General features: G+C 44.5%; 1 protein-coding gene across 1 annotated transcript in view; it reads right to left on the bottom strand.

Moving 5' to 3' along the window:
• r3hcc1l (R3H domain and coiled-coil containing 1-like) overlaps positions 1-23,796 on the bottom strand; it is a 208,004-nt gene extending 184,208 nt beyond the window's left edge. The window contains exon 1 of the mRNA XM_055647095.1: positions 23,748-23,796. The gene's annotated coding sequence lies outside the window, so the exon portion shown is untranslated. The remainder of the gene's footprint in view (positions 1-23,747) is intronic.
• Between the last annotated feature and the right edge of the window lie 2,850 nt (positions 23,797-26,646).

Genomic DNA, 26,646 nt, shown 5'->3' with positions numbered 1-26,646 from the left:
TCAGTGGAGGGAATGCACAGGTGACATTTCAGGTCAGGACACTTCTTCAGATTAGTCTAAAGCTTGTAGGGCAAGTCCCATTTAAAATCCAAGACCTTGGTCACATTGATAGTCATAGCCATATAAGCATATCATACAGCACAGAAACAGGCCCTTCAGCCTAGCTGGCCCATACCAGCCAAGGTGCCCCATCTATAATCTATAGTTTCACCTACCTACATTTGGCTCGTATCCATCAAATCCTTTCCTATACATGTACCTGTCCAAATGCCTTTTAAATGTTGTTATAGCTTCTGCTGACCAAACTGGTTATCTGAGATAGTCCCATTTGCCTGTTTGGTCTAAATCCTTCTCAACTCTTTCTATCCGTGTACCTATCCAAATGTCTTGTTAACATTGTAATTGTACCTGCCTTTACAGCTTCCTCTGGCAGCCCATTCTATACACCAAACATCCGATGTGAGAAGATGCCCCTCAGGTTCCTTTTAAATCCTTCGCCTCTCATCTTAAATCTACGACTTCTAGTTTTAAACTACCAGGGTAAAAAAGACAGTGATTATCCACCTTACCTATGCCCCTCAACTTTATATACCTCTATAAGGTCATCCCTCCTACACTCCAGGGAACGAAGGCATAGCCTATCCTCCCTCTCTTATAACTCAAACCTGACAAACCCAATAAAATCCTCATGAATCTTTTCTTCACCTTTTCCAGCGTAGTTACATCTTTCAGATGAGTGGGAAATAAAGCAATGTTCTTTCACCCTCAACGGATTTAATTCCTGGAATTCCCTGGCCAATAGCATTGTGAGACAATCTTCACCAGAAGGGCTGCAGCGGTTCAGTTCACCACCATCTCCAGGGTAGTCAGGAATGGGCAATCCTGGCTTTGTCAGCGATACTCAGATGCAAAAAAAACGGCTACTTGACAAAAGAAAACCAAAGAGCAATTCCTATAGGCAGATGTGAGAAGATGAAGACAACAACCAGCTAAATCAACAAGTAAAGTAACAGCATCAAGCTTGTGTTCATATTAAATGTTTATATTACACAGCAACCCTTTCACCCTGCACTAAGCTAAACGGCTGAAGTCACATTGCAAACGACACTAATGTTCTATATATAAAAGTGTGCAGCAGCTGGGATGATTTTAATAATACTTGGATTGGAGAAGGTGAAGGGGTAACCTATAAAAGGATTTCCAAGTTAATGAAATGTTGCAATAGATGTTTCGGTGGTTCAACAGGAAAATCAGCAGTCTTTGACATAATAAGTCCATGCAAACGTCAAGTAACCTTCCATATAAATTCCACTATAATTTTACAGAGGTGACAAATGGCCTTGCAGTAATTCAGGTTTTTGATTCTATTGTCCAATTTTATTTCCGCTAACTGTGCGCAAACAAATATTAGGAAATTATTTTAAATAGTATATTTAACATGCTCAAAGTACAATACGGTTCAAGACATTATTGTTTTATGTTCTATGTAGTTGATAACATAGTCACCAACAGCTTTCATTAAAGTGGTCATTTACGTTACAAATGCTGTGAAATCCGATGAATCTGTGGATTTCATTGTCACAAATGGCTGTGAACGCCGTCATTGGGTATTTTGAAACTAGAGATTGACAGGTTCTTGATTAGTTAGGGTGTCCAAGCTTATTGGGGAAAAAGCAGGAGAATGTGACGAAGGGGAAAAGATAGATCAGCCATGAATAAATGGCCTAATGGATGGGCCAAATGGCCCAATTTTGCCCCTATGACATGAACTTATTATCCAGCATAATTTGAACAGCAGAATCTCACAAATATGTTTAATTTTATTATTGTCAAGTGATCCAGTGGCTTTCGCTCCCCTGAGCCTTACCCACTTTCCCCTGAGCCTTACCCACATGGTAACTGGAACCACCTTTGGTACCGGGTGAAACCGCATGAGGTTCACAGAGGTACCTTGGCCCCAGAGATACGGCATGGAGTGCTATTTGACCCATGGCTGGGAGCTGTTGATGGATGTCAGGACATGTCAACGCGCTGGTGGGCCTACATGCCGTATCTCTGGGGCCAAGGTAACTCTGCGAACCTCATGCAGTTTCACCCGGTACCAAAGGTGGTTCGAGTTACCATGTGTTGCCAAGAGGAGGCACTGCGGGAGTCTTGATGATACAGAGGGTATGTGCTGGCAGAGGGAGGCTTAAGCACTCAGCTCCCTCTTTCGCAAAATTTGCTAGCCACCGGTGTCTGGATTTATGCCATTGCATTAGACACATTCATAACCCTACAGCTCACACCACGACCAAGTGTACCGAGGTACAATGAAAGCTATGCTTTGCATGCTATCTAATAAAATCAAATCTTACTATCAGGCAACTGGACCATCCGATCAACAGCTCAACAGCTAGGGTGCTGCCCTGAGCTACCATCTACCTCATTGGAGACTCTTGGGCTACCTTTAATTGGGATTTTATATTGCACTATAAACCATATTCCCTTTATTCTGTATCTGTACACTGTGGACGGCTCGATTGTAATCAGGTACAGTCTTTCCGTACTGGTTAACACGCAACAAACGCTTTCCATTGTACGTCGGTATAGGTGACAATAAACTATACTAAACTAATGAATACTATCAACCCAAACATAAGTGCAATAGATAAAGTAAAGGATAGATACAGAGTGCAGAATATAGTTCTCAGCACTGTCGCACGTCAGTTCCAGAGACAAAAAGTGACAGGGTTACCAGGAGATCAGGGAGGTCCTCTGACGGAAACTGCATTTTCCAAATCACAGAGGGTGCTCGTCCTTGTCAAGAATCAAGAGTTTTTATTGTCGTATATGTCCCAAACAGAACAATGGCATTCTTACTTATCACCTCATTTAAAACATTCTGTGGGTTCTGAGGGCAGGAAAACATTCACCAGGTACTTCCTAATGAACTGATGCACCAATTAACCTAAATCACTGATGCACACACATCCAGTTCAGATTCTAGATCTTGAAAGAAAAGTGCACTCAACTATTGGGTCGGGAGACACAAGAAACTGTCGTTGCTGAAATCCTGAACAAACGGTGTCGGAGGAAATCAGCGAGTCAAGCAGCATCTGCGGATGGAATGGACAGATAACGATTCGGATCGGAACCCTGCTTCAGACAGGTCAGATTAGGCTGCCTAAATAATATAGAGTTTGTCAACATTCTTATTCATTCAAAAATATTGCAGGTAGCTCAGGAGGCTGATGCACATTAAATACCAAAGGTTGCTATCCAAGTTACAACGGACTGTCATTGTCCTTGAGAAATCTGTAGTCTATCTCACTAGCAACTCCACTGAGTGCAATGTCAGAGGATTTGTGGAATAGAGGTAAAACAAATCTGCAGTGAATATTTAGTGATAGTAATTATGTGCGAATAGTCTTTTAACAAAGTGTTAATGATTTTCTATCATCCTCTGGCACTGAAAATTAAATATTACATGTGTGGACTCGCAATCCTTCAGATGGTGAATTGTTTTAGAAGTATTTTATACATGAATATTGTCGTCTTATTCCATTTGTCTTTCTGTACTTGAATCTTTAATTGAGTTCAACTTCTCCCCCACTTTAATTGAATATCCTGCCCAATCCTGCTGTTATTTGCTAATCAAGGGAGATAAAGCACTGGTTATCCTGTTCACTTCAGTCTCATATACCTGGCTCCCCTCTCTGTGCCAATGCTGACGTCCTCTGTTAGCAAGTTCGTAGTAAAAAAAAATTAAGCAAAAGTTAAATAACAATAGATGTGATCAGATGCTCCACTTTAGCAAAACCTTCTTTTGTTCACTATCAAAAATGAATTCAAAAAGACAGATGCATCCATTTTAAAATGAATTATTCATTCCTTACATGGCAGGCCAGGATAATTTGATGCTCATTTGACTTCCTGTTGAAAAAGCACGGAGGTGCAGCAGGTAGTGCGACTGCCTCACAGCACCGGTCTCTGGATGTTCATCAGAGCAGAATTGGGGCCACTCCGCCCATGATGTCTACTCCGCCATTGATCGTGGCTGATCGGCCTCGCCAGCAGCAGTCCGTCCTTTCATCCTTTTTGTTATTTTTAGATGGTCTAGAAGTATGTTTCTGGAGGTCTCTTAGTCTTTTTTATGTGGGTGGTGGGGCAGGTGGAGGGGGAAAACCGTTTTCTCAGTCACTTCCTGGTCGGATATTTCTGAGACCCCCCCCCTGATGCCCCCAGGAGATGCCCCCCCCCCCCCCCCCCTCCCCCTCCCCCTCCCTCGTGGCCTACCATTTGGATTTGTGCGGCCTTTCCTGCCGGAGACCGGCCAGAGCTTCAGCAGCGGCGCAGCACTGGATTCCATGGCGGAGCGGGGCGATGCCTTCCTGGGGATCGTCGTGTGGAGTTCCGGAGTGTTGGGCCGTTTAACATCGTGGAGGTGTGGTTTGTGGAGCTTCAAGCCGCGGGTGGCGCTGACTTTAACGTCGCGGAGTCCTGGGACCCCTTGCCGAAGTCGCCAGCGTTTAATCTCCGCCCAGCTCGGCCTGTGGACTTCAGGAGCTGCGGTCTCTGGTAGAAAGTGGTCGATTCGGAAACTCCATGGCACTGAGTGTTCTCCATTCCGACTCCGGAGCTCCGATCATCCTGGCGAGAAGGCCTGAAGGCCCCGACCATGGGTGGACAAAGAGGAATAGGCCTTCTCTCTCAGTGGGGAATGTTGATTCTGCTGTTTGGGGATGTTCATGTTAAATTCTATTGAGTTCTTTTTATTCTTATGGCTGTATGGTAATTCAAATCTCACTGTACCAATTGGTGCATATGATAATAAATGTCTCTTGAACCTGAACTCTTGATCTCTCTTTCCCTCTCAACCCCATTCTCCTGCCTTCTGCCCATAATACCTGACAACCGTTATAATCAAGAATCTGTCCATCTCCGCCGTAAAAATATCCATTGACTTAAGTTCCTGTTCATAAATGCGTTCACCATGCGTTTCCTCCCTGAACCCAAATATATGCTGGTTGGGAGTTTAACAGGACACTGTAAAATTACCTCTGATCTGGGGTGGCAGTTGAAGCATCGAATGGGAGTGAACGAGTTCGAGAGGGAGATCAGGTTGCAGGGAAAGAATCAGGTGAATGAGATTGCTTTGAGAACTGGCACACGCTGGTTGGGTCAAATTGTCATGAAATTTTGAAATCATACAGGAATGTGGAGGGTCTGGAGAGGGTGCAGAAGAGGTTTACCTGAATGCTGCCTGGATTCGTTAGAAGGAAAGTTGGACACACTGAGGCTGAGGGGAGACCTGACCGAAGTATATAACGTTATGAGAGGCATGGATAGCATAGACAGTGAGGATGGAAATTCCCAGCATGGAAATGTCAAACGTCTGGATACACATGGCTTTAAGGTGAGAGGGGCAAAGTTTAAAGACCATGAGCGGGGCAAGTTGAGAGTGGTGGGTGCCTGGAATGTGCTGCCAAGAGTTGGTAGTAGAGGCAGATGCAATAGTACCCTTTTTTAGGTCGGAAATGCAAAGAATGGAGCAATATGGATCAATTGGCAGAGGGGATAAGTTTAACTTGGCAACATATCGGTATGGACATTGTGGTCCTGTGCTGTACTGTTCTATGATTTTGATGTAATATGAAATAACTGCACGGCCATGGACCATTGGTGGGTGATAAGGTGAACAGTTTGCTCAAGGATTATTAAATTCATCAACAGGAAGGAAGAGGAGGATCTATCTGAAGATAGATACAAAATGCTGGAGTAACTCAGTGGGCTGGAGTAACTCAGTGGGACAGGCAGCATCTCTGGAGAGAAGGAATGGGTGACGTTTCGGGTCGAGACTATCTGAACATGTTGTCCTTGCCTAGCTATTTTTACAACTCGTGTCAGTGTGCCCTTAATACATATGTTCAGAACACTTCCCTCACACTATCTCTGCAAACACTGTTCAGTAACTGGGGGGGTCCATCACTGCTTCAAGCATTACGATGGCCGATAGTGTTTTGAGAGCATTCCTTACACCATATGACATTACACTGAGCAAGTATGCTATGGGTCAACCAGCTTATACAGCGCGACGTGGCCTTACACTGGGGGCTCACAACATTCGCTCTGCCCTGTATCTTACCACAAAGCTGTGACACAGAAATGGCGGGAAATTATTGCATTGTAATGAGAACCTGATAAATCTATTCGTTATCCCCAAAAGTATTTTCTGTTAAGCGAGTTAATATTACTTCAGCAGAGAAGGTTAATTGAGGTGTTCGTAAAAAAAAGCAACAAGCAGTAAATTAATCTTACAGCAGCAATTTCGGTTGGCGCAATTTCAAAATAATCGGGATTTTTTTTGGAGAAAGTTAAGTTTAATACCCAGTTACATTTTTAGAGGTCAAAATGGCAGTTATATAATAAATAAATGAAAAGACCAATTCAAGATAAAGCTAATAACAGCTGAATGAATATGCCTGAGGGGTATAAGTGACAACTCTCAAAGATTCCAGTCCATCAAATATTTAAAGTATATATTTTTTAATATGTAAAGTTAATTTACCTTCAGTTCTACCTCCAAAGAGCACGGTTTCATAAATTTTAAACAAACCGTTGCAATAGAACACGTGACAAACTTTACCTACAAACCCGGAAATAAAAAAAGGACTAATCCCTGAGACGGCAAGCACTCGAAGTCAGTCATTGCTTGATCGTGCACAGTGCAGGAACCAAATAACTCTAGTTTCATTGATGCTTCCAATCATTGTGTGCTGGGTCCACCTGGATCTCCTGGTTGCTAACTATTTTAACTCTCCTCCCGTTCCAGTGTCCTGTGCCTCCTCCATTGCCAGAGTGAGTCCACATGCAAACTGCAGGAACAGTACTTCATATTCTGCTTGGGTAGCTTACAACCCAATGGTATAAATACTGAATTCTCTAATTTTGGGTTCTCCATCCTTTTTATTAATGCCCCCCTCCCCCCCCCTCACCTCCTCCCTCTTCTCTCTCTTCCTTATGCCCCACTTGGATGCACACTCATTTCTCTGACAACCCTGCCCTTGCTTTCCCCTGTTCCCTTCCTCTGGCTTCACACTTCCAAGCCTCTTCTTATCTGCTTATCTCACAGGTTTTTGTCTTTTCATCTCTAGCCTCTGTCTAACCATCTGTCAATCAACCCTACCTCACTTGTATCCCCCTATCTCTTCCCCCCACTACAATTAGTCTTAAGGGTCCTAACCTGAAAAATCACCTCTCCATGTCAAGTGAATGACTAACCAGGTTCAGAGAGGTTAAGACCACAATGCCAAAGGTTGAAGAGATGGGTAATCTTTTGCTTTCAGTACAAAGGAGGTTCCTGGGTTTGTCAAGCAACAAAGGGAGCAGGGTGCCAAGGCATGGGGGAAATATGTATGGACATCACAGTAGATGGTGTGAGCAAAATGGAGAGCTGGGGGATGGTGCAGTGTAAAGAACTTTGCATTCCAGAGAAAACAATCCAAGTCTGCCCAACCACCCCTGTAGCTAATACCCACTAATACAGGCATCAATTCTGGTAAACCTCCTCTGCAACCTCTCCAACGCCTCCACATCCTGTCAGTAACCAGAATTGCACGGAATACTCCAAATAGGAATTAGCACAGAGATGAAGCATTTCTTCCGAGAGAGAGTTGTGGACATTTGCAATTCTCTATCTCAGAGAACTGTGAATTGCAAGTCACCAAGCAGATTCAAGCCAGAGACCAAGATAGTTTTGGATGAGGAGAATCAAGGGAGTTTGAATTGGATAGAAAATGGAGTTGAGGCAAAGAATTAGAGCAGCCACAAAATTAAATGGCGGAGCAGGTTTGAATGGCCAAATGACATATTCCTACTATTCTTATGTACTTAAATCACGCTTTGCAGAGGGTGAATTAGTTTTGAAGTCCCTGTCGTAATGTAGAATGCATTGCAACAAATTTGCAGGTTGTGAGCTTCCACAAATAGCAACGTGATAATTATCCAATGTTTTAGTGGTGATAATTGAGCAATACTATTCAGAAATTGCTTCACCCATATTAAATCTGAATACGTGATAATTCTGTTTAAACAAGGATTTGAAAAGCACTTTTAATATTGTGATTCTTATTATGAACAATCATAGAATTTGCCAAATGATGTATCATAACAAAGAACCTTTTAATAACCATTTAAAATACATTTTTGATGATGGTACATAGATTGGAACGGTTGAGATGGATATCGGCCAAAGGTGGGCAAATGGGACGAGTTTAGATGGAGCATCTCGGTCAGCATTGACGAGTTGGGCTGAAAGGCTCAAACATGGTCAAAGATGTAGGCTCTAAGAACCATTTTAGAAACATAAGAAAATAGGTGCAGGAGTAGGCCATTTGGCACTTCGAGCCTGCACCGCCATTCAATATGATCATGGCTGATCATCCAACTCAGTATCCTGTAGCTGCCTTCTCTCCATATCCCCTGATCCCTTTAGCCACAAGGGCCACATCTAACTCCCTCTTAAATATAGCCAATGAACTGGCCTCAACTACCTTCTGTGGCAGAGAATTCCACAGATTCACCACTCTCTTTTAACCACACCCTTTTAAAGGAGAGGGGCAGAGTACATTAAACAAAGCAGCTAAAAGCACAGAGAGCTTTGATAGAGTGACTGAAATAGCCAAGGGGCGTGAATTGGAGGAACAGAAATCGGGAGAATATAGATCAGCAGCAGAATACATTCATGGGAAAGGGCGAGGCTTGGAGCAATTTGCAAAGTGTGCTTTTACCAATTAGGTAAATTACTGACAAATGAGCAAGCCAAATTTTTGTTTTGTACCCAGATCTAGGAAACAAATTGGTTGATCTGTGGTTCACGAGCATTTCATTCATCCCTGGCAAAATACTCAGAGTCATCACTGATCCCGTCTGTAAACAAATGACTGTGACCCTGAACTCTCCATCCAGCTGATCCTAGGCATAAAGCTGCCGCTGCCACTGTGCAGTGCTCGGTTAGGATTTCCGAGACTGCCCATTTTTCCCCCTGAATTATGCAGAGCAAATTCCGACAGCAACAATGGAATCCGAGCGCTTTGTGCTTCAGCTAACCTGGATCATCAATCAATGGAGTAAAGGTCTGACAAGCACCTTTTATTAAAGACCCTATAAAGAGGCTCCATCTTTTGCTGCCTCCCTCACCCCAAATGATAAATGAGCTGCAGTTATTAGCATCCCATTTTAATGACAAGCTGCACCCAATATTAACTGTACTTGTCCAGATATAAAATTAATTTTCTAATTACTGTAGCCTCCAACGCAGAAATCTAGATTTAACAGACTAAAGCAACTAATTATGCTTTATTTCCCATCCTTCACACTAAAATATTATTGTTAATTCTTTAATATTTGCTAAACGTTCTCTAAGATTTCACACAAATGTCAGCATGTCAATACAAATAATCCAAGCGTAGATGAACAAACCCGAGGATGCTGCTGCATGCTGTATCGTCCATTTTCACACGCCTTTCATTAATGTTAAGCCTAAATGTGTCACTGAGCAGTTATGAGGTGGTTTAATTTGCATTAAGATGCCCACAGTTAATAATAAGCCTGACCCAAATCTATCTTAAATCGAGGAGACACAAGAAACGGTCCGTAGCAGGGTCCCGACCCAAAATGTTGTCTGTCCATTTCCCTCCACAGATGCTGCCTGACCAACTGAGTTCCTCCATTACCCTGTGTTTTGCTACTGTAAGTAGGGTTGCCAACGTTCTCACTCCCAAGTAAGGGTCAAAAGGTCGAAATAAGGGACAAATTCCCGACGGCATGAAGTACAGAAGGCCTTCGTCGAGTCACCGCTGATGGCCTTAACCCATGTTTTTTTTGCTTCCCATTGCTTGTTGTAGCTGCACAGTCTTTTCTTTTTTGCAAGTTTATCCGTATTTACACATGCAAACCGCCTAAACAACACCAGACGTTACAGAAATTTTTTTTCCGTAGGAATTGGATGGAGAGAAAAAAAAAACACAAAGCGCTGGAGTAACTCAGCAGGTCCAGCAGCATCTCTGGAGAACATGGAGAGGTGACATTTCGAGTTGGGACCCTACTTCAGACTGATTGAGGTAGGAGAGTGTAAAAGCTGGAAGAGAGGAAGGGCAGGACAAAGGGCCGGGCAAGTATAGACACAAAATGCTGGATAACTCAGCGGGACCAGCAGCATCTCTAGAGAGAAGGAATGGGTTTCGGGTCGAGACCCTTCTTCAGATTACGTGGACACGGGTAAGGGCAGTTTTAATAGGCAGATGGTTGGACAAAGGCCGCAGAAACCTGGAGAATTCAATGAGGGTATGTCTCTGTTAGAACATGACTAGGGTAACCCTGAAGGATAAACTTTGAACAAGGTTATCGGGTCAATGAGATCAATGCGAGTTGGAATGGAAAAAAAGTCAAAAGAATGTATGAATTACAAAATACAGAACAGGCAGATAGATATGCCTGGCAGGTCTGTCTGTGAATGTCATCCCAGAGAGAAGAAAACATAAAAAAGGGAAAATGTCTTTGAATCTTCAGCACAAATGACCAAAAGGAGAACATGCTGCACTTCTTGCTTGTACCTGATCAACTAGAATGCCTTTGAATCCTCAGTACATACTGCCTTATGGCACATTCCTTAAAACAAACACCACATTCAAAGATCTTCATGGAATTGTTTTAACGCTTTGAGATAGCATGAGCAGCTTCAGATTTCAAATATCTTCCAAAACACCATAGGTTGAAAATCAACAAAAAAAAACTGTAAGATGCGGGAAATCTATAATAAGAACTGGAAATGCTGAAAATACTGCCCAGGTTTGGCTGCCATTGTAGGAAGAGAAACGGAGTCAATACTTCAGGTCAGAGACGCATTGTCGGGGGGGAGGTGGGCGGTGGATGGGGGCTGCCATTGTCTCCGATAACGGTACAACCAGTGTGACCATCAGATTAAGCTTAAAACAAGGCTATCTGGTCAATGGGAGAGGTTACAGGCTAGACTAAATATGGTTGGCATTACACAATACAGAGCATGGAAGCCTGCCAGGCTAAGAAATCAAGGGACAAGTTGAAGGACAACCTTTTCACATAGAGGGTGACGAATATATGGACCATTACATGAAAGGTAGTTGAGGCAGGCACTATAACAGCATTTAAAATACATTTGGCCAGGTACATGGATGAGAAAGGTTTAGGGAAGAGGGATATTGTCCAAAGGCGGCAATACTACCTTAGATGCCCAGTTGGGCTGATGGACCTGTTTCCATGCTATATGATTTTTTGACACATTGGACCAAATAGCTCACTCTAGCTTCTTACATTCTTAACTTTTGAACAGCAAAAATGTTTATTTTTTTATTCACTTAGTTAAAATATTTAGTTAACATTTCCATCATAGAATTCAATGATGTCTTCTGGAATCACTTTTGCCCTTGTAAGAAAAACATATAAGCTTTTGTATATACATCAGTTAACCACTATCAGTCATTTTCCCACTTCATCAACTCATTTTGAAATGTTTATTCAGCATAACTTCCTTTCGTAATCAAATATTAGTTTGCAATTGTAATAACAAGAAACTGCTGATGCTGGTTTAGATCAAAGAAAAAGTTGTTCTTTTCCAGCTTTCTCTCCTGCTCCCTAGTAATCAGTCTGAAAAAGCGTTCCGACCCAAAAAATCACCCATCCGTCTTCTCCAAAGATGCTGCCTGACCCACTGTGTTACTCCAGCATTTTGTGTCTTCCTTGGCTTGCTTTTGTTGCTTTGTACTGCCAAGTACATCAACATTTACAATTTATTTTAGTATTTTCTGCCTCCATGCACATCAAACTAATATCAATTCCAACCCCCAAGCTTTTGAATTTTGTTAGAATATAAAATGTTTCAAACACTGCAGCTCAACCCTTCACCTAATGAGCTGTGAGCAATTTGTGCCACTGGTTTTCACCAAAATGTTTGTGTTGTGTGTGGAGTTCAATGTTATGGTGTTATAAACGCAGGTATCATAAATGTCTACCTCCCATGCTTCATATACAAGCCTTGGAGCCTTAATACACTCCACACTACTCTCTGTCAACAAATGGGTAAGTGCGCAGGTCAGCTTTTACCTGCTATTCCCACTCAGTAAACTTGTATCCACTGAACAGCTCTACCCAGCCCCACATCACCATTAGGGCTCTGTCGCCCTCATGAGACCTGTCCTTCTCATCTTTTTCAGCTGACCTGTCCTTCTCAAGTTTCAGCTGAACCTCAACTATTTCTTAACCCTTCTGTTGCCAGAACTTCAGCTTGTTCAATATCCAGCCACGGACAAACAACAATTACATGCAAATAAACAGGATGCGGGGAGGTTACCCTCCAACTTTATAAAACCTTGGTCAGACTTCTGTTGGAATACTGCGTGCAGATCTCTGCTGAGCAGCAATCGTCAAACATTTCAAAAAATATTCAAATGACCAATTTAAGTTATAAAAAAGAGCCCAATAATTTGATTAGAAAAATTCAAAATTTACCTTTGCCCTGGGAAAAGAGGAGTACAAGAGTACGAAATAAATTTTATTTAATGCATTAATAGAATGTGGAAACCAGTTTAGTTTAGAGATACATCATGGAAAACTCATCTATTGCATCCGCTACTCTAGATGTCAGCAGATCTATATCGGTGAGACCAAGCAGAGGTTGGGCGATCATTTCGCCGAACACCTCCTCTCGGTCCGCAATAACCAACCTGACCTCCCGGTGGCTCAGCACTTCATCTCCCCCTCCCACTCCGTAATCGACCTCTCTGTCCTGGGTCTCCTCCATGGCCAGAGTGAGCAACACCGGAAATTGGAGGAACAGCACCTCATATTCCGCTTGGGGAGTCTGCATCCTGGGGGCATGAACATCGAATTCTCCCAATTTTGTTAGTCCTTGCAGTCTCCTCCCCTTCCTCAGCCCTCCTGCTGTCTCCTCCCATCTCCCAGCCTTTGGGCTCCTCCTCCTTTTTCCTTTCTTCTCCCCGCCCCCGATCAGTCTGAAGAAGAGTTTCGGCCCGAAACGTTGCCTATTTCCTTCGCTCCATAGATGCTGCTGCACCCGCTGAGTTTCTCCAGCTTTTTTGTGTACCAGCATGGAAACCTCTTCGGCTCACTGAGTCCACACCGACCATTGATCACCTGTTCACACTAGTTTCCCACTTTTTCATCCACACCTTACACACCTGGGGCAATTTACAGAAGTCAACTCAGCGACAAACCCCCACGTTTTGGGGGATTGGGAGGAAACTGGAGCACCTGGAGGAAGCTCACAGTCACAGGGAGAACGTGCAAACTGCACACAGACAGCACCTGAGGTCCGGATTGAACCCGGGTCACCAGCTCTACCAGCTGAACCACTATGCCTATTCCATCTCTGATACTCCACCTCTTCAGTTTATTAAAAGTGCCTGTTAGGTTGAATACCTGTAGAAGTGTACACACAGTAAATGACTGCTTGCCTGCACAGTGCCAAAGGCTGAACACAAATTCAATACTGGGATAGATTTTTGCATGTTATTTCTTTCCACAAGTTCCATCCATTTCAATGACTAGTTCAACATCTGGTATCTTGACTGAGCCATTTATTATGCACGAACATTGAATGCTACAAAGCGGTGGAGCTGGAAACTATTGCGCTGATCCTAATGCCGTCCTCAATCAATGTCCACACAGGCACAACTTCCAACAATAATGGTATCGGAACCAACAATTTGTTCTGCTGTTTTCTCCCTTGTTAACGAAATTAGACCAAATCTATAGTAGCTCGTGACAACAACCAGACGCAGTCAAACAGAGAAAGAACTGGGGACTTTCTGAATTCCACTATTCAATTCCACAGTGAAATGTCCTCCCACCATCAGAACAGGGACCGAGTACATGCTCTGAAGGTTGCATCTGGTTTGAGAGATGATTTTTTTCGGCTATTGGATGCACCAAACAAACATAGAACTTACAACAGTACAGAACAGGAATAGGTCCTTCACCCCATAATGTCTGAGGACAAGTTAAACCCATCTCCTCGGCCTGCACATGATCCATACCCTGAATATCAGATCGAAAAGCCCCTCAAAATGCCACTATTGTTTATGCTTCCACCTCTGGCAACCCGCATCTGGCACCCACAGCTCAGTGTTAAAAAAACTTGCCCCGTACATCTCCTTCAAACTTTGTCCCTCTCTCATTAAAGCTATGCCCTCTAGTCTTTGGCATTTTCACCCTGTAAAGAAAAGTTCTAACTGTCAGAGTATGATTCTCATCACTTTGTCTTCTTCTACCAGATCTCCCCTCAACCTCCAACGCTCAAGAAAAAAAAACAATACAAGTTTCTCTAACCACTTCTTATAGCTAATACCCTCTAATCCACAGAGCATTCAAGTACCCTCTCTAAAGCCTCCATGTCCTTCCTGTAATGGGGCAAAGTGAACTGCACATAATATTCAAAATGTAGCCTCACCAAAAGTCCTGTATTCTGAACTATTTTGTAATTAAATTAGCATAACTTTAATCTTCACTCACACATGCTGTCTTAACTAAGGCTGGGGGCACCAGATAAATCCAATCACCCTAAAACTTGACAAAAGAAAGCAACTCAATCCATCAAGACTTTCTCAATGAGGCCCTCAGAATTTGCAAATCAGGCACTCAAGGTCATCATTAAATCATCTGGGACTAATGTAGCGTTTTGTTCCTAGGGCATGTAATTCGAAGCATCCTTGGGCCATGGAAATTGGCCCAAAGTGAAGTAGACCGATAAAAGAATTCTTAATGGATATGGCATATATTAGGATAACGGTCAAATAACTTTTTCAGATAATATGAAGATTTTCTGTGAATATTTGAGCTTCAGCAGGGTAGGTTTAGGTTTAGATTTATTATTGTCACATGTACAATGAAAAGCTTTGATTTGCTTGCTGTCCAAAAAGATCAGATATACCATACATAAATACAATCACTTCAAACTGGAATATAAAGGGGAAGATACAGAGTGCAGAATATAATTCTCAGCATTGTAGTAGATCAGTTCCGTACAGAAAGTCCAATGTTCTCAATGGGGTAGAGGTGAATTGGACAGTATCCCAGTTTATGAAAAGACCATTCAGAAGCTTGATAACCGAGGAAGAAGCTGTTCCTCAATCCGGTAGGGTGAGCTTTCAAGTTTCTGTACCTACTGCCGGATTGGAGGAGTGATAAGAAGGAATGACTGAGGCGGGACAAGGCTCCAACGCCATCATTAAGTTTGCCGACGACACCACGGTGGTAGGACTGATCAGTGACAACGACGAGTCAGCCTACAGGGATGAGGTCCAGCACCTGACAACCTGGTGTGCCAACAATAACCTCGTCCTCAACTCCACGAAGACGAAGGAAATTATTGTTGACTTCAGGAAGATCAGAGGGGGCAGACATACCCCCATCCATATAAACGGGACTGAGGTGGAGCGTGTCTCCAACTACAAATTCATCGGGGTACACATCTGGTCCCTCAACACCTCCAAGCTGATCAAAAAGGCGCAGCAGCGCCTTTACTTCCTGAGGAGGCTCAAGAAAGCTCACCTGTCCCCCCAGATCCTGACCAACTTTTACCGCTGTACCATCGAAAGCATCCTGACCACCTGCTTCACGGTATGGTACAGCAGTTGCACCGTAGCGGACAGGAAGGCACTACAACGGGTGGTGAAAACCGCGCAGTACATCATCGGTGCCCCGCTCCCTGCCATGGATGCCCTCCACCGAAAACAGTGTCTGAGACGGGCCGGGAAGATCATTAAAGACCCCTCCCACCCCAACCATGGACTGTTTGCCCTCCTCCCATCAGGGAGGCGGTACAGGAGCCTCAGGTCTCGTACCAGTAGAATGAGGAACAGCTTGTACAATAATACCATCACATTGCTGAACTCGGAGTCCCGCCGATAAACTTCTACAGTCTCTCCGTCCACATTGTTTGATTATTCTGTATTTTTATTTCTATATTGCACTATACTACGGACTGACGCTAAACTGCATTTCGTTGTACCCATACTTGTATTTATGCAATGACATTAAAGTTGAATTGAATTGAATTGAATTGAATTATGTTGGTTGCTTTTCCGAGGCAGAGTGCAATGTAGATGGAGTCAATAGTGGGGAGTCTGGTCTGTGTGATGGACTGGGCTACATCCACAACTTTCTACAATTTCTTGGGGTCTTGGGCAGAGCTGTTCCCAAACCAAACGGTGATGTAACCCGACAGTATGCTTTCTATGTTACTTCTCTGGATGGCGAAGGTACAAGCGTAGTGATACCAAAAACCATCACCACCCTGGCCACGCTCTCATCTCACTGCTGCCATCGGAAAGAACGTACAGGAGCTTGAAAACCGTGAGCTGCAGGTTCAAGAACAACTTCTTCCCAGAAACCATCAGACTCTTGAACACTGCACAACACTGACCTCAACAACTATGAACTTGTATGTAGACACGATGATTTAGAAGATGCTGGTTTGCAAAAAAAGCATGAGAGCAGAACAATGCGAGTGATGGGTGGGTACAGGTAAGAGGGGGGGGGGGGGTTATTGACAGATGGTTGGGCAAAGGCCAGAGATGCAAAGTCAAAGCCCAACCTCTCTCCCCTCCTACTACAATCAGTCTGAAGAAGAGCCCTGACCAGAAACGTCACCTATCCAAGTTCTCCAGAGATGCCGCCTGAAGGGCTGAGTCACTTCAGCACTACGTATCTCTTTATGATTTTCTACAGATTGTTTCTTTGGTTGCACTATTATGGTGACCTAATATTATGGATATAATTTACAATATTATTGATTATTATACATTTAACCGTGTGATTGTTTTAATGAACCTGTGAAGCTGCGGCAAGTAAGAATGTAAATGTTCCGTTGCTAGTACATATGACAATTAGACACTTGACTCTCATTAAATGCTTTGCATTGGAAACTGTGAACAAATGCAATCAACTGCAGTTTGTAGCAATGGGTAGCAATGGAACAACCTCTAAGTGAGCAATTTACAGATTAAAATCTCAACAGAAAGCCAGTCAATTAATGCAAAAATATAAGCTGTTGAGTATCTCAAGTTCCTCCGGCAGTTTGTTTTGTGCTCAGGTTCCAGCAAGAGCAGTCTCCGTGTGCCGGCAATTATTTAATGTGGGTTCTTCTGATCACCAGACTGAGATTTACAGTATAAGCAGCAACAATTGACTTATAGGCAATGAGAATTTAGTTCTTTAATTGCCCAGTAATTTCTAGCTGCCACTCAGAATTTCAATTTACCACTTCACCAGCCTGGAATCCCACCCACTGACTGACAACCTTGCCATAGTATGGAAACAGGCCCGTCGGCCCACCGAGTCCATGCTGACCATCAATCACAAGAGTTCTATGTTATCCCACTTTCCCATCCATTCCCTACACACTAGGGGCAATTTACAGAGCCCAATTAACCTACAAACCCCACGTCTTTGGGATAAGGGAGGAAATCAGAGCACCCGGAGGAAACCCATGTGGTCACAAGGAGATGTGTAGGAAGGAACTGCAGATGCTGGTTTAAACCGAAGATTGACACAAAATACTGGAGTAACTAAGCGGGACAGGCAGCATCTCTGGAGAGAAGGAATGGGTGACGTTTCGGGTCGAGACCCTGAAGATGGGTCTCTGGTGAACTCTGCACAGACAGGACCCAAGGTCAGGGTCTCTGGTGCTGTGAGGCAGCAACTCTACCAACTGCGCCACAGTGTTGGCCTAAAACAAAAATTGCACGCGCACACACATCCCCACCCGTTACTCCTAGGAGACCTGCTGGAGCTATAGTCAACAGGATTCCAACCTGTGAAGGGAATCCCCAATAGATTTCTAGTAACAGTGTTCTAGTAACAGCACTTCAGCCCAACTTGCCTATGCCAACCAAGATGCCCCATCGACACTCGTCCCACATGTCCACATTTGGCCCTTATCCCTCTAAACTTTTCCTATCCATGCACCTGTTCAAATGTCTTTTAAATATTGTTATTGTATCAAAGACAGGTGCACGGAGTTGAAATAATATTTAGTTCATCCAATTCCAAAATCGTTCATCTCAGACTAGGAAAAGATTTGTACTGGAACGAGCCTCTACATTCTCATCCATTAGAAAGGGTAGACCATTGGATGAAGTGCACTTTTTTCCAGATGTCTTGCACTCTGTTGTGTGGTCAACTCACACATAAATTGACACCTCTGTTACCACTGGAATCCAACTGAGCATGTTCCCTAAACACTGCTCAGTTGGATTCCAACTCAGGGCTGTTATTGCATATGGTGGAAGTGCTGTAAATTTTAATTATGTGAAGATCGACTAAATCTGTTCCTGTTTGCTGGGCTAAACACAAAGTGCTGGAGGAACTCAACAGGTCAGGCAGCATCTGTAATGGGAATGCTCAGGCTGGGTGCATTTTAACTCCAAAGGCAAGCCTTCTTACTTGAAAATAGACAACGCATGTAGCATTTTAGTTTAGAGATACAGCATGGAAAAAGGTTCAGGCCCCACCGATACCATACCAAACTAGTTGTATGTTATGTGTATGAAGGAACTGCAGATGCTGGTTTAAACCAAAGATAAACTTAAACTGCTGGAGTAACTCAGCGGGACAGGCAGCATCTCTGGAGAGAAGGAACGGGTGACGTTTCGGGTCAAGACCCTTATTCAGACTGGATATAGGTTTTGTCTACCTTCGATTTTCCAGCATCTGCAGTTCCTTCTTAAACATTCGGACTTGTATGTTGTCCCACTTTCTCATCCACTCCTTACACACCAGGGCTATACACAGGCAAATGGAACTAGCTTAGAAGGGAAATTCTAGTCAGCATGGACAAGTTGGGCCGAAGGGCCCTGTGGCCATGCTGTATGATTCTCTGGCTCTGCAACTCTACAGCAGTCAATTAACCTACAAACCCCCACGTCCTTGGGACGTGGGAGGAAACTAGAGCACCTGGAGGAAACCTACTTGGTCAAAGGGAGAACGTGCAAACTCCACACAGATAGCACCCGAGGGCAGGATTGAACCCGGGTCACCAGCACTGTGAGGCAGCAGCTCTACCAGTTGCTCCACACTTGGCAAGTCAGCATGGTGCTCAGTTGTCATGTTGTCATCCAATCGAGCCACATCTCCATCGATCCTTTAACTATCAGACAGAGATTGTCATGAATATTGATTTAGGTTTTGTCATCTGCAGTACCCAAAGTCAGTGACGAGGACATTAAGCAGTACCTTAAGCTTCTTCCACAACACAGGAGTTTGTGGAATAATCTGGGAGGCTGCTACACCAATAACAAGGATTTTAAATTCAGAATTTGTATAGTCAGTGATGGGAACAATGTTTATTACGCACATACACCGAGATAAATTTGTAGTGCAGAAGCACCTTCAGTTTAACATACACGCAAAATGATTTCTGCTCAGCAACAAATGGAGGTGTAATTTCAAAGTTAACTGCACCAGTGGTCCAGATAAACTCTGACTACAAACCAATTATAGTTGCCGTGTGAGTGCATCCTAAAATTGGAAGTAATGGTTGGTCTGAATGCATCCCAAGGTAGGAAAATAGCAGGAAGAGCATGGGCAAAATAGGTTACAGAAGCTCTTCTGTGATGAAAACTTCATGATTCACTGATCAAAATACATTTCATCATAAAGCAGTTACAGTACATTGCAAATTCATCCGAAGCTAAAGCAGATGCCCTTTAAGATCCAGAGGACCTCGAGTTTAATTTAAGGATACAACGCGGTAGAAGGCCCTTCGGCCCACCAAGTCAGTGGCGACCAGTGATCCCCACACAATAACACTATCCTACACACATTAGGGACAATTTATAATTTTTCGAAAGAAGAAAAACATACCAGTATGTTTTAGGAGTGTAGGAAAAAACCGGAGCACCCGGCAAAAGCCCATGCGGGCACAGGGAGAGCGTACAAACTCCTCACAAACTGCTCCCGTAGCCTGGATCGAATCCGGCTCTGGCTCTGTAAGGCAGCAACTGTTGTGCCACTGTGCCGCCTGCTCTAATTACAAGGTGAGATTGTTTAACCCCACTGGCCATAATAATTTGCTGTATAACCAGACAATAACACGCCAGGTGATTCCATTTTATATCACAAAAGATCCCGAGGTGAGAAAACTTGGTCTCATACGAAGACTATAATCTTCTCTCCTTCAGTCACGGTGGCGCAGCGGTAGAGTTGCTGCCCTACAGCGAATGCAGCGCCGTAGACCCGGGTTCGATCTCTACTACGGGTGCTGTCTGTACGGAGTTTGTTCGTTCTCCCCATGACTTGCGTGGGGTTTCTCCGAGGTCTTTGGTTTCCTCCCACATTCCAAAGACGTACAGGTTTGTAGGTTAAATGGCTTAGTAAATGTAAAAATTGTCCCTAGTGTGTGTAGGATAGTGTTAATAGTGCGGGGATCGCTGGTCAGTGCAGGGATCGCTGGTCGGTGCGGACCCGGTGGGCCGAAGGGCCTGTTTATGTGCTGTATCTCTAAACTAAACTAAAGACAATCGAGTGATATAATAAATTGCTCGCTATTGTTTTTGTATTTGTAATCAAAATAAGAAAAAAACAATTACACAAACATTACACCTGCATTTGATCCATTATATCAATCCGTTCGATCAGAACCCAGTCTGCTTTTGCTTGTTATCAAGTCTGCTGAGCATCCTACTTAACATAAACATGCTTTGAAGTCAGGTAGCACACTTATTGTTCTGTATACTTCGCATAAATCATTTAAATGGCTCTCTCTGGTATTTCACTATAATAAAATAATCTCTTCACACTCAATACCTATCTGTAAAGATTAAAATTTATCACATTGCCGGCTGTATTTTTACAAAATCACACTCTCACAAACAATTGAAAAAACAATGGAGATAAAAAAAAAGTAACAGCAAAAATAAAAGTCACAGAATAATACTGGAAATACAGAAAAGTCTATCAGACAACAATGAATATTTTAGAAATTCTTTATCAGCTTATCAAAACACAACAATATTTCTTTACAGCTGCTGACAGAAACATTTTTGTACTCTCCAGCAATTTTGATGGCAAACTGATAGCTCTTTCCTGTGCCACCAAGTTTCCAACTCTTAGGCAGCTAAAAGAGATTGTCTTTGATCTGAAGCCAACTCATCTCACACCTACCCCACATGCGCAGATAGTGACTACATGTCTGGGCACCATGATCTCTCCAGTTATAAGTAGATCCAGTTATCATCCATCCCCATGACCGGTGGTTTATATCCCACGTTAAAAACATAATTATGGTTCATTCAGCCCCTCATGCCTGCACCACCGTTCAAGTAAACCTCCTGGAGATCTTTGTCCACAGACCACACATCTGCTCTAACTGCATTTTCCTTGATTCTCTGAATATCACATCATCTCCCAACAGTAGATCTAAACACAATTAATCCCTCCTCCGAGACATCCCACCCCAACCACACCAGCACAGGATGCCTAATACCCCAGCCAAGATTTACAAGCACAGATCAAATGGAAAGTTGGGCAGAGGGAACTGAATCCCAACGTCGCAAGAAGTCATACGGTATGCTTGCATTAATTGCTAGGAGCATTCAGTATACGAGTCAGGAAATCATGATGCAGTTTTATAGGACATTGGTTAGTCCGCAATTGGAGTATCAGAAAGCAGTGGAGGCCAATTCTCTGGATGCTTTCAAGAGAAAGTTAGATAGAGCTCTTAAAGATAGCGGAGTCAGGGGATATGGTGAGAAGGCAGGAACGGGGTACTGAATGTGGATGGTCAGCCATGATCACAGTGAATGGAGGTGCTGGCTCGAAGGGCCAAATGGCCTACTCCTGCACCTATTGTCTATCACGTTCAATTCTGGTCACCCCATTATAGGAAGCTATGGAAAGTGTTACCCAAATTATAAAACACTATGATTAGAGGGTATTAAGTACAGGGAGAGGTTTGTCAACCGTGGATTGTTTTCTCTGGAATGCCAAATGTTGCAGGAAGACATGATGGAACTATATAAAATTATGAGAGGCATAGATAGTCAGTCGTAACCTTTTTTTTTCCCAGGGTGGAAATATCAAATACTAGAGGGCATAGCTTAAAGGTGAAAGGGGCAAAATTTAAAGTTGTGCAGAGCAAGTATTTAATACAGAGGGTGGTCACTGCCTGGAACGTGCAGCTGCGGGGTGGTAGTTAAGATAGTGGCACTTTTGGATAGGCACATGGATATGCAGGGAATGGAGGGACATGGATCATGAACAGGCAGATGAGGTGGTCTGGGCATGATGTTCACCACAGACATTGTGGGCTGAATGGCCTATTCCTGTGCTGTAACTTTCTTTGTGACGCATTTTGGAGAGTCAATTAGGATAGGACATATACAGTAAATGGGACAGCACTAAGGAATGCGATGAGAGATCTTGGAGTCCAAGTCCCTAGTTCCCTGAAAGTGGCCACACAAGGAGATGGGGTGGTGGAAAAGGCACATGGAACACTTGCCTTCGTAGATCAGGGATGGAAAATAAAGATAGGGAGGAAATGTTGCAACTTTCCAAAACATTGGTCAGATTGCATTTGTAGTACTGTGTGCAGTTCTGGCCATCACACTATTGAAAGGATGTGTTTGCATTGGAGAGGGTGCAGAGGAGATTCACCAGGATGTTGCTTGGATTGGAGGACGTTAGTTTTGGGGAGAGATTGGACAGGCTGGGCTTGTTTTCCCTGGAGTGCAGGAAGCCAAGGGGTGACCTGACAGTACATGTGTTTACAAGCCATGGATTGGGTTGATATTTCCAATAGTTAATGTTTCAAAAAGATGTCAAAGGTTTAAGGTGAGAGGAAGCGCTATTAAGGCGACCCAGGATAAAAAAAATGTTTACACAAAGAGTGGGTGCTATATGAAACACACTGCCAGAGGAGGTGGAGGAATCAGATAGATTCACTATGCTTAAGAGGCGTTTGGACAAACACTTAAATAGGTAAGACATATTTACAGTCCAAATATGGGCAAACGGAATTAGTGTAGATGGGCCTAAAGTTCGGCATGGATGTGAAGGACCAAATGGCTAGTTCCCGCTCCATCCGTGACCCCGTACTGACTTCTTCCCAGTGACCCCATCCTATCCCCTCCCCCCCGTCCTGACCCCCTGCCCAGTGACCGCAGTCCTCTACCCCTGTTGTGACCCCATTCTGACCCCCTCACCAGTGACCCTGTCCGACCTCCATCTGTGACCCCCTTCTAGTCTTATCTCCCCCCACACTCCAATCCGTGACCCCCATCCTCACCCCCTGCCCAGTGACCTCATCTTGCCCCTTGCCCTTGATCCCTTCCTGGCCCTCTCGTGATCCCTGTCCATGGCAATACTGTGACCCTGTCATTATGCCCTTTAACCCTGACCTTATCCCCGTCCATGACCCCTGCTCATGACCCATCCTACGCCTCCGTCCCTGTCCCCTGCCCAGTGACCATGACCTGCCCCCCCCCCTCACCACCTTGCCCTCTGCCCAGTGACCTCTTCCCAGCCCTCCCGTGACCCTGTCCTGCTTCCCTGTCCATGACCCCCGATCTATGACCCGGTCATGCCCACACACGTGACCCCACACGTGACCTCCACCTTCCCCCTTCCCTCCTCCGAGCCCAGTGACCCTCCCCCCCCCACCGGCCCCTCCACTGCGACCCTGCCCCCCCCCCCTCCCTCACGGCCGCCATTACCTCCCGCCTCAGGCCGCAGCTTCCCGTCTCCAAGCAGCAGCGACAGCAACGTGACGTCAGCGCGCTCCACACGCAGGGTGGGGGTCGACGTCACGGCGTAGTGCACGCCCCTCCCGGCGAATGCTGGGAGTTGTAGTCCACCACAGCTGCCCTTTGGCCACAACATCTGTGTGGAAGATGCACCACGACCTCTTGACTCCCAATCAATACTAAACCTTCTCAGAAGCGCAATCACTTTTATAGAGCTCTGAAAGAGGCCCTTTGGCCCATACCAACCATCAGCCACCCATTTATCTCATTATCCCACAGATAATGCTGAAGTACAACAGGTCAGGCAGCTTCACTGGAGAACATGGATAGGTGACATTTCGAGTCGGGACCCTACTTCAGACACTATGGGTCTCAACCCAAAATTCCAACCGTCCTGTTTCTCCAAAGATGCTGCCTGACCCGTTGAGTTACTCCAGCACTTTGTGTCTATCTTTGGATAACACCAGCAGATGCAGTTTTTTTCAATCTAATTTCACACTCACCCCAATCCCATCTGGTTCCCCCAGATTCTACCGCTCAAGCACATACTAGGGGCAATTTACAGAAGGTCAATCAACCTAAAAATCTACCCTCCCTTGTAAAGCTGGTCACCGCTATGAAACCTGCTACCTGCCCCCTCGACGTTTTCCCCTCTGCCCTTCTGAAGGATGTATTTGCAATAGCCGGTCACAGCATTCTCACCATCATCAACAGTTCTCTGGCTACTGGCACTGTTCCTACCTGCTTTAAACACGCGGTGGTCCAGCCCCTCCTGAAAAAAACCTAACCTAGACCCCACCTTGCCTAGCAACTACAGACCTATTTCCAAACTGTCTTTCCTTTCAAAAGTCCTTGAAAAGGTAATTTTAAATCAACTTATGCCTTACCTACACCAAAATACCATCCTTGAAACTTTCCAATCAGGTTTCAGGGCCCACCACAGCACAGAGTCTGCCTTGTTGAAGGTACATAACGATCTATTTCTCACCATTGACTCCGGCGACTGTGCAATCCTGCTCCTTCTCGACCTCAGCGCAGGAGTCGACCACACCGTCCTATTTGACCGTCTCTGGTACGGGGTTGGTATTGATGGCACTGCCCTGAGCTGGTTCGTCTCCTACCTCAAAGATAGGATTTTCTCTACAAACATAGGTAACTCTTTCTCCTCCCCAGCTAGCCTTTGCTGCGGGGTTCCACAAGGCTCCATCCCAGGCCCCATTCTCTTCCCCCTGTATATGCTCCCCAGGCCAAGTCATTCAAAGGCACAGCATTTCCTTCCACTGCTATGCAGACGATACACAACTCTATCTCTCCCTGAAACCCAACAACCGATCAAACCTACTCAGCCTTACCCACTGCCTCGAGGATATAAAGTGTTGGATGGCCCAGAACTTCCTCCAACTAAACGAGAGTAAGTCTGAGGTTATCCTACTCAGCCCCTCGGACTCTATCAAAACGATAGCAGGCAGCCTTGGAAGCCTTACCCCACTACTCAAATCTCATGTCAAAAACCTTGGCATGATATTTGACTCCGCATTGAAATTTGACAAACAAGTCAATGCCGTGGTAAAAGCTAGCTTCTTCCAGCTTCGGACGATAGCTAAAGTAAAACCTTTCCTCCAATTTGACGACCTCGAAAAGATCATCCACTCATTTATCTCCTCCCGCCTTAATTACTGCAACTCCCTTTACACTGGCATCAGCCAATCATCCCTGTCCTGCCTGCAATTGGTCCAAAACGCCGCAGCGAGACTCCTGACGGGCTCCCGAAAAAGGGACCACATCACCCCGATTCTGGCCTCTCTCCACTGGCTCCCTGTGCGGTTCCGAATCAATTTCAAGCTCCGTCTTTTTGTTTACAAAGCCCCGGGCTTGCCCCCACCTACATCAAAAATCTGCTATCCAGCCAAACAACCTCCAGGTCCCTCAGATCGGCCGACTTGGGGTTACTGACCATCCCGCGGTCTAGGCATAAGCTCAGGGGCAACCGCGTTTTTGCGGTTGCAGCACCTAGACTATGGAACAGCATCCCTCTTCCCATCAGAACTGCCCCCTCCATCAACTCTTAAAAGCCTTTCTTGAGGTCCTCTGAACGAGCACTGTATGTATGTATTTATGTATGTATTGTTGATCTATGTACCACTGTTTGTAGCACGTTAGTACCTGCACTAATGTAAAGCACTTTGGTCAACAAGAGTTGTTTTTAAATGTGCTATAGAAATAAAATTGACTTGACTTGACATTTTGGGCTATTGGGTGGAAGCCGAAGCACCCAGATGTGGGGAGAGGGGGGGAATATGCAAGCTCCACAAAGACAGCACCCCATGTCAGGACTGAGCATAAATCTCTGACTGTGAGGCAGCTCTACCATCTTTGAACTCAATGGTCAGCCATCACCTGTGAAAGGAATGGACAGACGATATTTGAGGTCGGGCTCCATCTTCAGACCCTTCCACAGGTCTTTTCCTTTCTTTCCTGGACATCTCTTCAAATTCAAGTTCAAGTTCGCATTTATTGTCACTTTACCAAGATACAGTGGTATTTGAGAACCAGTACTTTTTTGCCGCATCATATTGGCACCTCTAAAAGGTGTAGTGCTTATTATTTTCATGTGTTTAAATTTTCCTTTGGGCAGCTTACAAAATAACGACACAAAATTTTGGTGACCTCTATCAACCCCCCCCCCCCCCACCCCCACGCACCAAATCCTTGTTTACCTGCACAGCATCCGCTACCCCCCTCCCCTGTGCCCCACTTGGACACACTATTTCTCCCCTCCCCCTTCTACCTACATTCCTTCCTCTGGCTTCACAATTCGCACCTCTTGAATCCTTTTATCTCACACCTGCTTTGTCATCTCTAGCCTTTG

The sequence above is a fragment of the Leucoraja erinacea genome, chromosome 15 (assembly GCF_028641065.1).
Source record: "Leucoraja erinacea ecotype New England chromosome 15, Leri_hhj_1, whole genome shotgun sequence".
NCBI classification, from domain to species: domain Eukaryota; kingdom Metazoa; phylum Chordata; class Chondrichthyes; order Rajiformes; family Rajidae; genus Leucoraja; species Leucoraja erinaceus.
This window is presented reverse-complemented; position numbering and strand designations above follow the sequence as displayed.